Source organism: Tigriopus californicus, chromosome 5 (genome assembly GCF_007210705.1).
Source record: "Tigriopus californicus strain San Diego chromosome 5, Tcal_SD_v2.1, whole genome shotgun sequence".
In the NCBI taxonomy this organism is placed as follows: domain Eukaryota; kingdom Metazoa; phylum Arthropoda; class Copepoda; order Harpacticoida; family Harpacticidae; genus Tigriopus; species Tigriopus californicus.
Window position 1 is genome coordinate 4,006,125 of NC_081444.1, and position 12,927 is coordinate 4,019,051.

The window sequence follows — 12,927 nt, forward strand, 5'->3', positions numbered from 1 at the left end:
CAATCACTTCAATCTCATTCTTGTCAAACCCCCCTCGGCACAAAATGAACACACAAGGTGCCTGAATTTGTCATGGAGCAATGTGCCAGTGTCAATTTTCAAGTGCTTCAAGGGCATATCCATTAATAGAACCCACTTCGTTGTTTGAGGTGTCTATGTTCGTAGATGAGGACAACGGGATCATCTAACAAACGCCGCAAAGCAAATGGGAAAGATGATAATTTGGGTAGGTATTTCATCTTGGCCGCTCTTTGTCTGACAAAAAACTCTCCTACTTTGGGATCGACTGACGAGTGAAAACCTCCAGACACCCCAAAAGTTCAGTCACTTCAATGAAGAGTTAAAACAGTGATCCTTCCATGCCACCGCACTCTACATGGTATAACGGGTAGTCTCAAAATATCGTTTAGCAAATTAAAATTCAATGATCTTTTAACCATAAACTGCTCTTGACTAATATTTGACCTTCAAATATACCCCAGATAAAGGGACGTTATTCATAACATATAAAAAGTAAATAAGTATTTCCAAACAAAACCACTTAAATCGTTTTTGTCACGGGCAGGTTTCTTGTTTAGCATAAGGCTCTAAATTCAGTTTACCTTATCTGGTACGAACATTAGTCAAACTTTTAGGCCAAATATATTATGCAATTGAAGAGCGCCCTTCAATCGTGATGAGGAGTCTTTGAACGACTCTTGAAACTGAGAGGCCTCTCATGCGGCCAGTTGTGCCAAAATCTACAGGCTGATCTTTATCAAGTAGTCGGGGTTGTCGAGTGGCCTTCTTGACTTTTGAGCTTCACAGGCTCTGTTGTGTGGATGGACGTGAAGATTTGGATAATGCCATCCATGGCTCTCCAGGCTCTATCTGTCTGTCTGTCTTTCTCTTCTTGGCCTTTGTCTGTTTCTCCTCAGTTCAGACAAATGAGCGGTTCCATTTCGGTGGCTCCAGTTCCATCTCAACGACCGAAACGTGAAATGTCGGACTCAATGGACTATGACCTAGATGTGAGTGACACGGCCATGCTCAAGCAAGATCAAGGTGTGGTGGCGAAGAAGGTCTCTAAAATTCATTAAATGAATTTATAGCCAAGGTTACTTTCCGGCTTTGGTCGTCCTTTCTCTCAGGCCATCATTTCCCAGACCATGGCCTCAATTTTCATACCAAAAGGGCGGGCTGTGTTTTGAACCATTTCAAGATTTCAAACCCCCTTCCAATGGACTTTAAAAGCTTATCCTCTCATGTTGGACGGGGATAATTGAACTGCAGCCGGATTCAACGCTATTCTGACAAAATCTCCTACTCGTCTTTTCATAGAAACATTGGCAAGAGAGAGAGGATGAAAAACTTCACTTGGGCTGGGTACGCCCTTCTCTACGCTGAGATTGGTCTTGGTGACTGACTTTAATGGCCATACTCAAATCCAATAAGCGTAACAACAAAACATGGGCAATGCTATCTTCGGTAAAAAGGATTTTTTTTACGTTTTTTTTTGGTTCCATGACCCAAAATTGGCACAAAGCCCTTGATCAATATCTCAAGAGTGGAACCTTCCCATCGTCGATCTCGGTTAGAAGATTCAATCAAAATTAGGCTTCCCCAGGCGTTGATGGTTCCAAGTTCAACGGATCGTAAGTGGTGCCCGAAAATGGTTCGGAACAGGTTCAGATTTCTGGTTCCATTGAAATTGGACGGATCAAGTCTATTTTGCAAAGACAAACAAGGAACGACCGCTTCCTCTTACTTTTGTCGCAGTCATCCAACAAATCTTAAGGGCCTCAGACTTCGGCGCAAGGAAGGCCAACCAATTCAGCCAGGGAGGTCTACATAAAGCCTTCCCTGCTCTTCCTGGTTGTATGGGGTACAACCACTGAAACCACTTCTCTGTCACATTTTGCCCCAGGAAAACTAAACACTTGGAAACTCATATCTGTCCTTGGGCAAAGGAGGCTCTAAATTGCTCACAAAACGACGACGGACCGCAGAAAAACTCATAACGCGCTCAACGGTTCATTCATTGTGTTGGACGTTGCACCACAAGAAAAGACGACCTTGCCCTAGTTTGGCAAAACACTAGTTTTGACCTCTAATGAAGGAAAGAGTGGTGATCATTGCTGCCAAAGGTAATAGGCTTCCGTCGTGTTGAAACTTACCTAGAATAAAAAAAGATGTGATTCATGATTTGGACCATGTACGTGCTTAAATTTGGGAGCTTTTCTTTTCCACGTCCATTTAAGCTAACGTGGACCAGTTATAACCGCATTTGTTTTTTGAGGTTTACGTACAAGGCTGACGTGCGGACATGACACGTGTTTTTTTCTAATTAAACATAGAATCGAGAATTGTTGAAGGCTATCCCACATGATATCAGAATTTGATCGAACTTCACGCTAGTCTCAGATTCCGAATAGAAAATGATTTCTCACACACTACATACAATAATTCAACTCTAGTAACTCAAGCAGAGCCAAAGCGGTTCTGAGATAAGTTTTCTTAGCTTTGAAGATCAGATTGGTGGAAGTTAGGCTCAAAGAAAAACATCTCAAAGTTGTGGAATATTTCCCAGATCCCTTAAACCATCCGTCTAACTTGGTCATCAGTGAATACCATCTTCCATCTTGTGGCTTCAAAGTAAAGACACTTTTACAGAGACGCCAACAATTTTTGCGTGCCAAAAGGGCCTCATAACTGACCTACCATATTCAAGGCCTGCATGATCTTTGGATGATAAATGAAACCATATATTCTCCTGGTGGCCACAAGGCTACTACTGTTTATATTGGGCACGGGGTTGTAAATGTACTCTGTGTAGTATAGTTTGCTTGAATAAACACTATAATGCCTCTTTTATCGAATTTAACATTCTTAATGTCGGACAAAAATTGATGACTTTATGACTTTTGGAACAAATATATTGTTCCTCACGAAGATAGTGTTGAATGATGATATTCATTGACAGACTTTTGCAAAATAACGGTATATATTGTCAAATATGACAATCGATGAATTTGTGTATTACTCATTTTATCCCTATTTGATAAACGATTGACATGAATGAGACCACATCCTATTGTTCCAAGATACTAACAATGCAAGTACTAAAAGAGCCTCTTCAGGGAGAGAAGAGCAAATTCAGTTGGATGACATTTATGTTTACTACGTATTCAATTTCCTGCACACTTGTTCACATCCAAATCTAGCCAAGCAGGTATTTGAATAATCGTATTAACTTAGTTTTTCAGACAAACAAATCCCCTTTAGGGATCTGTTTCGAAACATAATGAGCCTTTCCAACGCATTTTTGCTTCCTGGCAGATTAGTCAAGTCGAGCCATGTCAATTTTCAGTTTGACATTAATTTAAAGCTAAATTTGAATTAAAGCTTTTTAGTCTTGAATCTCAATTACATTCCAATACTGGTAAGGACGTCCACAAAAAATAAAAATGTAATAAGCCAATCTTTGCTTGGAATATTTGTTAAACGTGTTTTATGTATTTTGTTACGAAAAAAAGTAACCAAGTAATAAAAAAAACATTTTTCGACCGCTAGGAGGAAGACGTTAATGGCCAGAATTGGGCAGTTAACTCGGGGCTTTGTTCATCAGTGGATCATTTATGTCTTTTAAGCCAGTGAATACCTGAAAACATTGCATTTTGTGCTTTCTTGCTTAGTTCGCTCAGTGTGCTCCGATGAAAAAAGACTTTATTTCCCTGTGCAAAGAGGAGAGAGAAAAATGAGATTGAGGCAATGCAAGGGAAATGTTAAGATGGTCAAGAAAATTTGCTTTTTCCATCACATTTTGAAGACTCCAAATCTGTTCTAGACAACGTACGTTTTCATGTTAGCTGAATCAGATTATGTTGATTACATAGGAGTATGGTGCAAGTTTTTTTGGTGTGCATTTATTCGTTTTCCTTTGAATGACCAAACATGTTGAATAGTTGTTCCGTTTCCAATATAAAAAAAACATCTAACACAACCAAATGGAGTATTTCAAAACTGTCAAGCATAGACTGGGTCGAGATTTTTAAGCCAAATCTAGTACCTCTTCATTCCACTCAACTTAATTCTCTAGTGAAGGTAACAGTTCATATATTGTTGGCAGATAAAGCTTTTTGAGTCCTTTGATATTGCTAACATATATATTTTGAGAATATTGAGGAGTCAAGCGAATATCATGATTAACATTTATTCTTCTGTGGTTTCGTTCATGAAGTGAAATTGAACCACACGAGACACTTGGAACATTTGAGGCTATGAGCTAATGGAATGCAAATTGTGATAGACCTCTCTTGAATGATTGAGGACAATAATGGGTCTCGTATAATAGGGCATGATATTAACAATGTCATGGGATATTGCCTGTAATAAATTTAATTTATGACAAATTGTTCATGAGGTATCACTTTAATCGTCAGTTCAAAATTCTACCTTCCACTTCTCAAGTACACGTCCAAATTTTGATATGAAACACTTTGGAAGATGACTGTTTTGAAGCATCACAAAATTGTACTTACTAAATGGGTGTCTGTCTCTATGCTAGAAGTACACTCAAAAGAATTGAAAGTCTCGTTTATTGATACGTCACTTATTAGCTATATTATCGGCAAACCCTATTGATTGTCCTATACGAAATCTGTCCAATCAGTATTCGAGCAAAACAAGCAATGTTTCCAGATGCAATTCTGCCTTAGGATTACGGTCTATGTAAGGAGTGTGCTCCACTGTATTCAGGGTTCAGGGTGCTTTGGCTAATGTAGTTCAGGAGCCATCTAATGTATTCCAAGTGTGTGGCCGACTGGTCTATGTAAGACCTACTCAAGTTTATAGCAGCTCTATTTGAGCCAGGTAAATGAAGCTCAAGGATTCCTTGAAACAAACCAAACGACTCGGTGGACACACTTTTTGGTGGCCTTCCCTGGAAATGGCTATTGAAGTGTCAGTTTAGGGACTCTCCCGTATTTGAGTGTGGACAATGCAAGTCAGAGCTGCTTCAAATCGAGGAAAATCTTGGGCTATACTATTTGTCCCCATTTGGCCTCCATTTGCTGTGCCCATAAAAGTTGAGGGAGTGAATTTATTGTGCCATTTCGTGGTGGTTGATGTGCTTGTGTTGGATGTTTCCCAAAGCAATTACAGGGTTTCCCTTCCTCCACAACATAGCTCAAGATTTATTCCTACCATTGGAGGAGCGGGAACCCACCCGTCATCAGTTCTCATATGTTTGATGCAATAAGGTGGCCACAAAAGTTGCTTCTCAATTGGCCACGTGCTCAGCAGGGTGTTGGTAACTTTAAGACACATGCTTGCTTGTTGGCATTTCGTGCGATTTGACTGGGATAGGGATCAGTCATTTTTCTATCCTAGTTGTCTCGATAGACACGTTATAGATCCTGGGTGATTTTACCTTTCATGATGTCTGGTTAGGTTATCAGGATCGCATGATCATAAACCTGATCAACACCTTTCTGACCGGAGTCTTCTTGACCTTGTGACCTTTTTGTAATTAAGACGGATAATCCCCACCATGGTTCCTTCACTCATAATCTGGATCTCAAGTTTCGTCTGCTTAGGGGGAGGTGAATAGTACATTACGCTTGTGAATAATGCGTGTGAATAATATGATCAGGGCTTTTGAGGAAACGAGAGGTCGAGGACACCTCGTCGTTCGTGTGTAAGGACTGAGAGAAGGAGAAGGCATAGGGAAAGTAATTAATTCAAGATAATCCCTTCTCAAGTCATTATGCGGGTACGACGCATTGAAAGTGCTACACATTTAAAAAAATGAGAGACCTTTGAGGAGCATCCTGCTTGGCCAAAATGGAACGGATCAAATTGAAAGTCAAAGGAACCGATTTATTGAAGCATGGTGAAGGTACGAAAATCACACAAATTGGTGGTTTTAACACTTTTCATCGAAATGAGTTGAATGAGATTGTCATTTGGTGCATTCTAAATCTGATCTGATTACTTTCAGTGTTTCGATAAGTATTGCATTCATGGGAATGACATTCTTGGGGCAAGCCATCTTTCCTTGGGCATCACATTAGGATGTCTACACACTTGGAGACGAAGCGTTTTAGGATTAGCCTCTTTGTGTATTCTTGTGTGATACTTAGATGACACGCTCCTCATGGAGCTTATCACTTTTTTGCTAAAATATTGGCGTGAATACAAGGAACTTTTGACTTTTTAAATACTCTTAGTAATGGAAGGTTAGTAGTGTTAGAAACAAGTTCTGGTTGATGCAAAATCAACCGCGTAGTTAGACGCTCTCACTAAGTGCGAAAAACACAATGGTAGCTTAGACAAACGGCAACCCTTTTTGATAAGGGGCTGGGAGATGAATGTACTTGTTGGGATAACATCAATTATTATACATTGATTGTTCATTCTCAAACGTACCTTGATTTCAGTTTAGTTTCGTTTAATAATTCTTTGCGGCACAATGCCAACAAATTGTTTTGCTGGTCAACTTGAAAAATAACTTTTCTCCGTAATTGCCTAATTATTGAAGAGGTCTTTAAAAGCTATGAGCAAGTGTACATGAGTTATTGCCATCAAGCGTAGCCATAAAAAGAAATAAAGGAATTGGCAGCAAAGAGTGGTAGAATCTAAGAACATGGTCTCGGATTAGCGCATTCCTTGTTTCTTCCATTAAAAAAAGTAGTGAATACAGAAGAAAATAAACTCATCAAGAGCCGTGCATAAAGAAAACCATGATAGCTAACGTTCATTTTCATCTTTCAATAAATTAGGAATTAAGTCTAAAGGTCTCTCTCCTTCCCCCTTTTATCCAAAAACCAGAATAAAGGGATTAATTCGCTGGATTCCAATCCATTTAATTCGCAGTCCTTGTCTTCTGAACTTGCTCTCCAAACCCAATGGGCAATTGCTCAGAAACGAGGACAGCGAACGCTCCTCAATCCACGGTATAGACTATACAGTACATAGAAGTGGCAAGAGAAGAAGATCCTTGACTTAATGGAATATTTGTTGAGCATAATGAGAGGAGGAGCTGAAGGCCCAAGCATAGCCAGAAAGCCTCTGTTTCTCGTTGGAGTGCTCCATAGAGGTCTAATTAAAGAGGAGTTGTCACACAGACGTGTCTCAAATACGTCAACTCCTCGCTCACAAGTGTGCACTTGTTCCACGAGTTCGAGTTCCCTATGGCATCTTTCTCAGCCAACTACCCTCTGGAGGTACTCGTACTGTACAGACATTGGGTTTGACTCCAAGTTTCGACTTATGAAAATTGCTCTCCCCTAATCCTAGTCCTCTAAGTGCTCTGTTGTGGTAAAGAGTATGAATATTGCCACTCCTTGTCTCTTTCTTCATCTCTTGAACGTTCTGGTGATCGAGTCCATGGGAGTGTGTTCCTCTCTCTCAGCCTCTCCTCCGCCTTTCTCTCTCTCTCTGGAGATGTTGTGATTGCATCACTGATTAGACAAGCTCTTCTGTCTTTCCTCTGTCTCTCTCTTCCAGATTGTCGTTGGTGGGGAGGCAAGAAAATGGCCCGAAAACCAACCAGCTAGCCAGGCAGCCAGCTAGTCTATCTTGGCATTGCATGCTTTTTCCCGGGCCATTGGAATTGAATCTCTCCGAGAACTGTCAAGTTTTTTCTCGCCAATAATGGAATCATCCAGGGATCTGGAGCGGGACCGGCGACCGCCAGATCAGATGTCACTCATTCCAACAAGAAGAGCAAGCAAAACGCATGGGATGTTTTCTTGTTCCACCCCTCTGGTCATCATGAGCGTGTACGTGCTTATCTGGATCCAGCTTGGAGGGAACGCTCTTAATTGGTCCCAAATGAAATTAAGTCACTTTAGGTCAGAGCACCTTCTCGAGAAAACGAACGAAAGAGAATGGAAGGGAGGAAGAAAACCCGACATGGCTCATTATGACCAGCGCCATTCATTACCCTTGAAGGAAAACATTTGTCAGGCTCACTGAAAAGTCTATAAATCATCTGACTCTAAGGCCAATTACTCATCAAATGTTTGCTCGGGAGAACAACTACTTCCAGTTTCCAGTACACAGCCACTATTGACGAAGCTCAAGTTTATATGGATCAGACCCAATGGAAATTTGACATCACCTGACTCGTGAAAGGGGGGGGGGAAACAAGTTGTCATTCACCTTGAACGAGCATTATACTCTCAAGATCATACCGTACGTTCGAACCGTCAATGAACATACAAATTGGCCGATATTCTTGGATTTTTCCTCATACACCGTCTATTTTGGACGCTCGAAAATGTTCGGGGAAAGTAACGACGCACACGATTCATGAGTTGTTTCCAAAATTCTTAGGGTACCAAGGAAGTGTGAGGATTTCTGTGGAAACAGCACAATGATGAACCTCAACGCTCTAGGATGATTGATACTCCCTCCCGGAGCCCTTGGACCTGGCCCAAACACGAGGCAGGCACCCATTTTTTACTCCTTGACTCGGGAAGTGTCTTGTGATGAGAAACCCGAGGCACTCAAACATTGAAGAGGTTAAGCGGCAATTGGAGGCTTCCTTCAAAGCAGGTTGTTGTCTTCCGGTTGTTTTTTTGGCCTCCTAAACGATTTGCGAGTCGTTCCCATTTTCGATTATTAAATATGATCCAATGCCAACTTGGCAGGTTGGCGTCGAGGGGTGCAAGCTCACTTATCGATGATATGAACCACTGGAAGTGAAGTGGAGCCCGTTGAGTAATGATATCGGCTCAAATAAATGCCGATTCCTCTGGATGTAAAAGTGAATGCAGATAAGCACCATGTCCCGATGATCCTTTGCAAGGGAACCAATAACATTTGGGTGGAAAACACTCTCAAGTGTGCCAGAAGCTGATGCGTGGAAAAAGTGTTTCTGCTGCAGTACCTGCTACTCTCCTCGGTGTAAACTACGTACAAACTTGTATGTGTACTAGAGGACCTACATGTAGAAGACCAGCCCAAGAATGATGAGTGGAACTGGGAATGGACCTACAGCTGTGAATGGCCAAAAGCATAACTCACATTTTCATAGACGAGTCGCTTTTTTCCCTGCTCCAAATTCCCATGAGAGAACTTTATGATATGTCTCTGAGTGGGTGAAAAGGAAAGGAAAGCTCTTTATGTACAGTATGAGTAGTTGCCTTCAACCCATAGGTAGGTTCAACACGACCAGAAATGAATTCTTGCATTTGAAAATGGATGACCACATTTCACCTCAATTACCACGTGGATCGTCGAGCGAGGGTGAGTTGAGTTCACCTGTTCTTGATTCTTAGGACTCAAGGCTTTATCTCATGCCCACCTTTGACCGTTTGACTTCAAAAACTGTCAAAAATTAAATACGGTCAAACAAACACTTAATCCCTAATAATCAGACGTAAGATAACTAAAAAAAATGCTTGAAGGGGAAATGAATATCATTGCTCTCATGTATAAGTCACTTTATGTTGCTGCGTATTGGCCTGTTTTCTGCCTGAAGTTAGGACGCTTGAGAGCTTGAATGAAAGATCTCGAGAGTGTGAGTATAATGCTCGAGCCATTGGTGCACATCGTCCCGGGGAAAAAAAGCTATTTTATGGATTCTGGAACGTTGCTCTATCATGGACAGATAAACCAAAATTGCCACTTTATCATCATATGATTGGCAGAATGTGTGTGTGTGTGTGTGTGAGTGCCAGCAAGAGATTAACGACATCTTTTCTAGGTTATTCTACTATATATATATACAAGTAAACGGCAAACATGTGCTGGCGACGGGAAACTATCGTTCGGGTTGATTATCACTTAGCGTTCCTCTTCAAGGTCTTGCAAACCTCACATTCATTGTGTTTCAGTGCACTCGAGTTGCTACTGATATTCCTGGGTCCTGATTTTATCAAATGTTCAACAGGTGTGTTTTTGTCAAGGCGAGACAAACTTTAATAGATCACGTCAACCTTTTTCCCTCGGATCCATAAATAACAGCATAATCGTGTCGGCACTAATGATAACTGCTGTTGTACGAGTATGTCCCTTCTCTTACTACGACTACTACTACTACTACTACTACTACTACTACTACTACTACTACTACTACTACTACTACTACTACTACTACTACTACTACTACTACTACTACTACTACTAACACTGCTTCAGTAACAACTACTGTAGTAAATACATAAAACTACTGAAACGAAGAGGAGTACCCGTACGAGGGAGCTTTTATGACTGATCGTCACAAGTGGTTTCAATGAAGGTAGAACCGTGGGAGCATGTACATGTAGGTAGGCTCCTTCGGCAAGTAAAATTTCATTTCAATGACAACCGGATCTCATTAAGCCCGAGCCCTGGTCCGAAATGGGAGTTTAGGACCGAAACCTCTGGCAATGGGCACAAATGGAATGGTGAGCTTCATATGAAGGCTAGTATAGCCTTGAAAACGGTCAGAGAGAACCAGGGAAATCGTGAAAGCACTTTGCATTCCTCGGTACCGAGATGACATCTTCCGAGTGAAGAGTCAGACTCTTGGCGAAGAGGGCCTAACAAATAGATAGATGTTTATGGGCTTGGTGAGAAAGAAAGGGGAAGAGTGTTTACATATTCCTTGTATCTCACTTTCATAGGTCCATTGGGGATAGAATGTCAAGGCAAGATAGCGAGAGGAACGTACGTTATTTGAATGGTTGAAGGCTGAAACCATTTAAATCGGTTGGAAACATGACATTCCATCTTGAAGGGGACTCAGAAGTAGCCACGCACGATTCTGAGGTTATGAAACTTGGTCAATTTCTTTTCCAGAACTTGTATTTTGAGTGTCGAATAGCCCAATGCTCTAATTAGGATATCAAGTGAACTCAAATACGGCCAGAGAAAGCGATGACAATTCTTTCGCAGAGGCTGTCGCACTTCAAATTCAATCCATGAACACCTTCAAACATTGATAGATGTGGAACTTGAAAAATGGAAATGTGCCATCCTTTTAGGGGTCATTTTGCCACCGATGTTTTCATAGCAGTGCACTACCTTAGTTTGCACCCAAAAAACGATTTAGCATGGAGAAATTCCATTCTGAATGGATGTTTTGGACCATCTGCAGACTTGCAGTACCAGTATGTCCAAAGCCCAGTTTGAGAAGAAAGAGAGAGAGAGAGAGAGAGAAGAAAAAGACCCCCGGATTTGGGGGAAGCAGAGAAGCTTGGAAGCTTGGGGTGGCCACTCGATAGAACGTTGTCCCCGGTCCCTCTCCTTCTCGTTCCCCTTTCGCTCCTCCTTCATATGATTTGCATTAAATTCAAATCTTTATTTCCACATCTTGCCTCGGCATATAAATCGTTTTGTTGGGGATAGCCGATGAGCTAGCTAGCTGGCTTGGTAGGTGGCTCTCTTTTCGTCTTGGAAATATCCTGTTTCCAAGAGGAATTGGTGGGAACTCGAACCTGTTCCTAAATCCAAGCGAGGTAGAAGGGAACCAATGTTGAGTCGGATTTTGAATATGCCCACTGGCTTTGCAACACGATGAATGAGCGATGAAGCCAACTACGGATGAAACTGGTTCGAGCTACTTGAGTAGGTAGGCTTTAATCACAATGTAAATCGTTCTCGTCAATTGAGTCAATCCGATTAGGCCCGAGGCCACGCCTAATCCTAATCTCTACAGCGTCACCCATTAATACGAGGAACTCGAGTTTATTTTTTTCAGATGAGCTTCTATCCCCCGTCGAATTCTGTCTTGTGTCTTGCTCTCTCTCCCTCTTTCTCTCTCTCTCTCTCTTTCGGACGTCTCTTCAAACACAAAAGGCCCAGAAAGGCAGAGAAATACGTGGAAGGGGAAAAAGAGACGAAGGAGAGGGAAAAATAAATTGGAAGAATGTGAACTGGGCGAAAAGTATTGGATATGGGCGGAAAGGGGAGTCAACCGTTGCCGCCGACAGGGTCATCACAGGGGCCAAGCCCCAAGGATATGGGCCAATAAAAGAGTTTAGTGGTCCCGACCTGCCCGGCTCGTCGTTTCTTTTCTTTTGGAACCCCTCCAAACTTCTTCCAAATTCCAAAGCTTGTCCAACTCCAATTAAGAACTTGTTCCCCAAAAGGCATTGGGATGAGGTAATATTCACAGCCCACTCATACGAGCCTTAATTATGGCGGGGCGTTGCTCCGCCCACTCCCCTTGGCACCTTCCAGACCCCGATTCTAAAGGAACATCGGAATGTTTTTCCCCCGAATTCAACCACGGTGAATGGTTCCAAAAAGATTCCTTTTCCTCTTTTTTCCCTTTCAAAGTTAACAACGTGTCGAGCGGAATAGGCTCGAATTTCAACGACAGGCAGGAAAAAAAGGGCCAAGAGTCTCAAAGTACATCCATCGTTCGCTCTTAGCCAAAAAAAAGGGTTGAACTTCGATTATTTCCTAGTTATGGGTAATACGATGGTGGATGGTGGATGGTGGATACTGGTTGGTGGTTGGTGGTTGGTATCCATTCATAACGCATTAAGTGAGAAATCGTCCACGCACTTGGAAGACAAAGTACGCACTCGAACCACCCACCATCAAAGAGTTATCCCCATCAACTCCGACCACCATCGTTAAAGGCTACCAGCATGACCTTCTTAGACTAGCAACGTTTCCACCACGACTGACTCAGTACCACACTCGTATACACACTCGAACCACGGATTGAGCCAATAAAAACGACACTCGGCTCATGATTAATGGCGATTATCAAGGTGAAATGGGGGAAAGGCCCAGGGAGTGGGGGGTCTCAATCGGGGCAGGCGACGGGGCCGGCCCCTCCCTGTAATTTCGCCGGTTCAGATTAGAGTAAAAGGTCAACGCTAGTGACGAAACATAACCATGAATGGATCATGTCTGGCCCTGACCAAGACGGTCAGTCAGTCCATTAAAGGATTCAGCCTTTTCTGCGGGTGGGTTTCTCACTCATTTACAAGGATCTACTAC

The 12,927-nt window shown here is 42.1% G+C and overlaps 1 protein-coding gene across 1 annotated transcript in view; it reads right to left on the reverse strand.

Moving 5' to 3' along the window:
• LOC131880015 (alpha-2 adrenergic receptor-like) overlaps positions 1–12,927 on the reverse strand; it is a 46,171-nt gene that overhangs the window by 29,399 nt on the left and 3,845 nt on the right. The window lies entirely within an intron of this gene.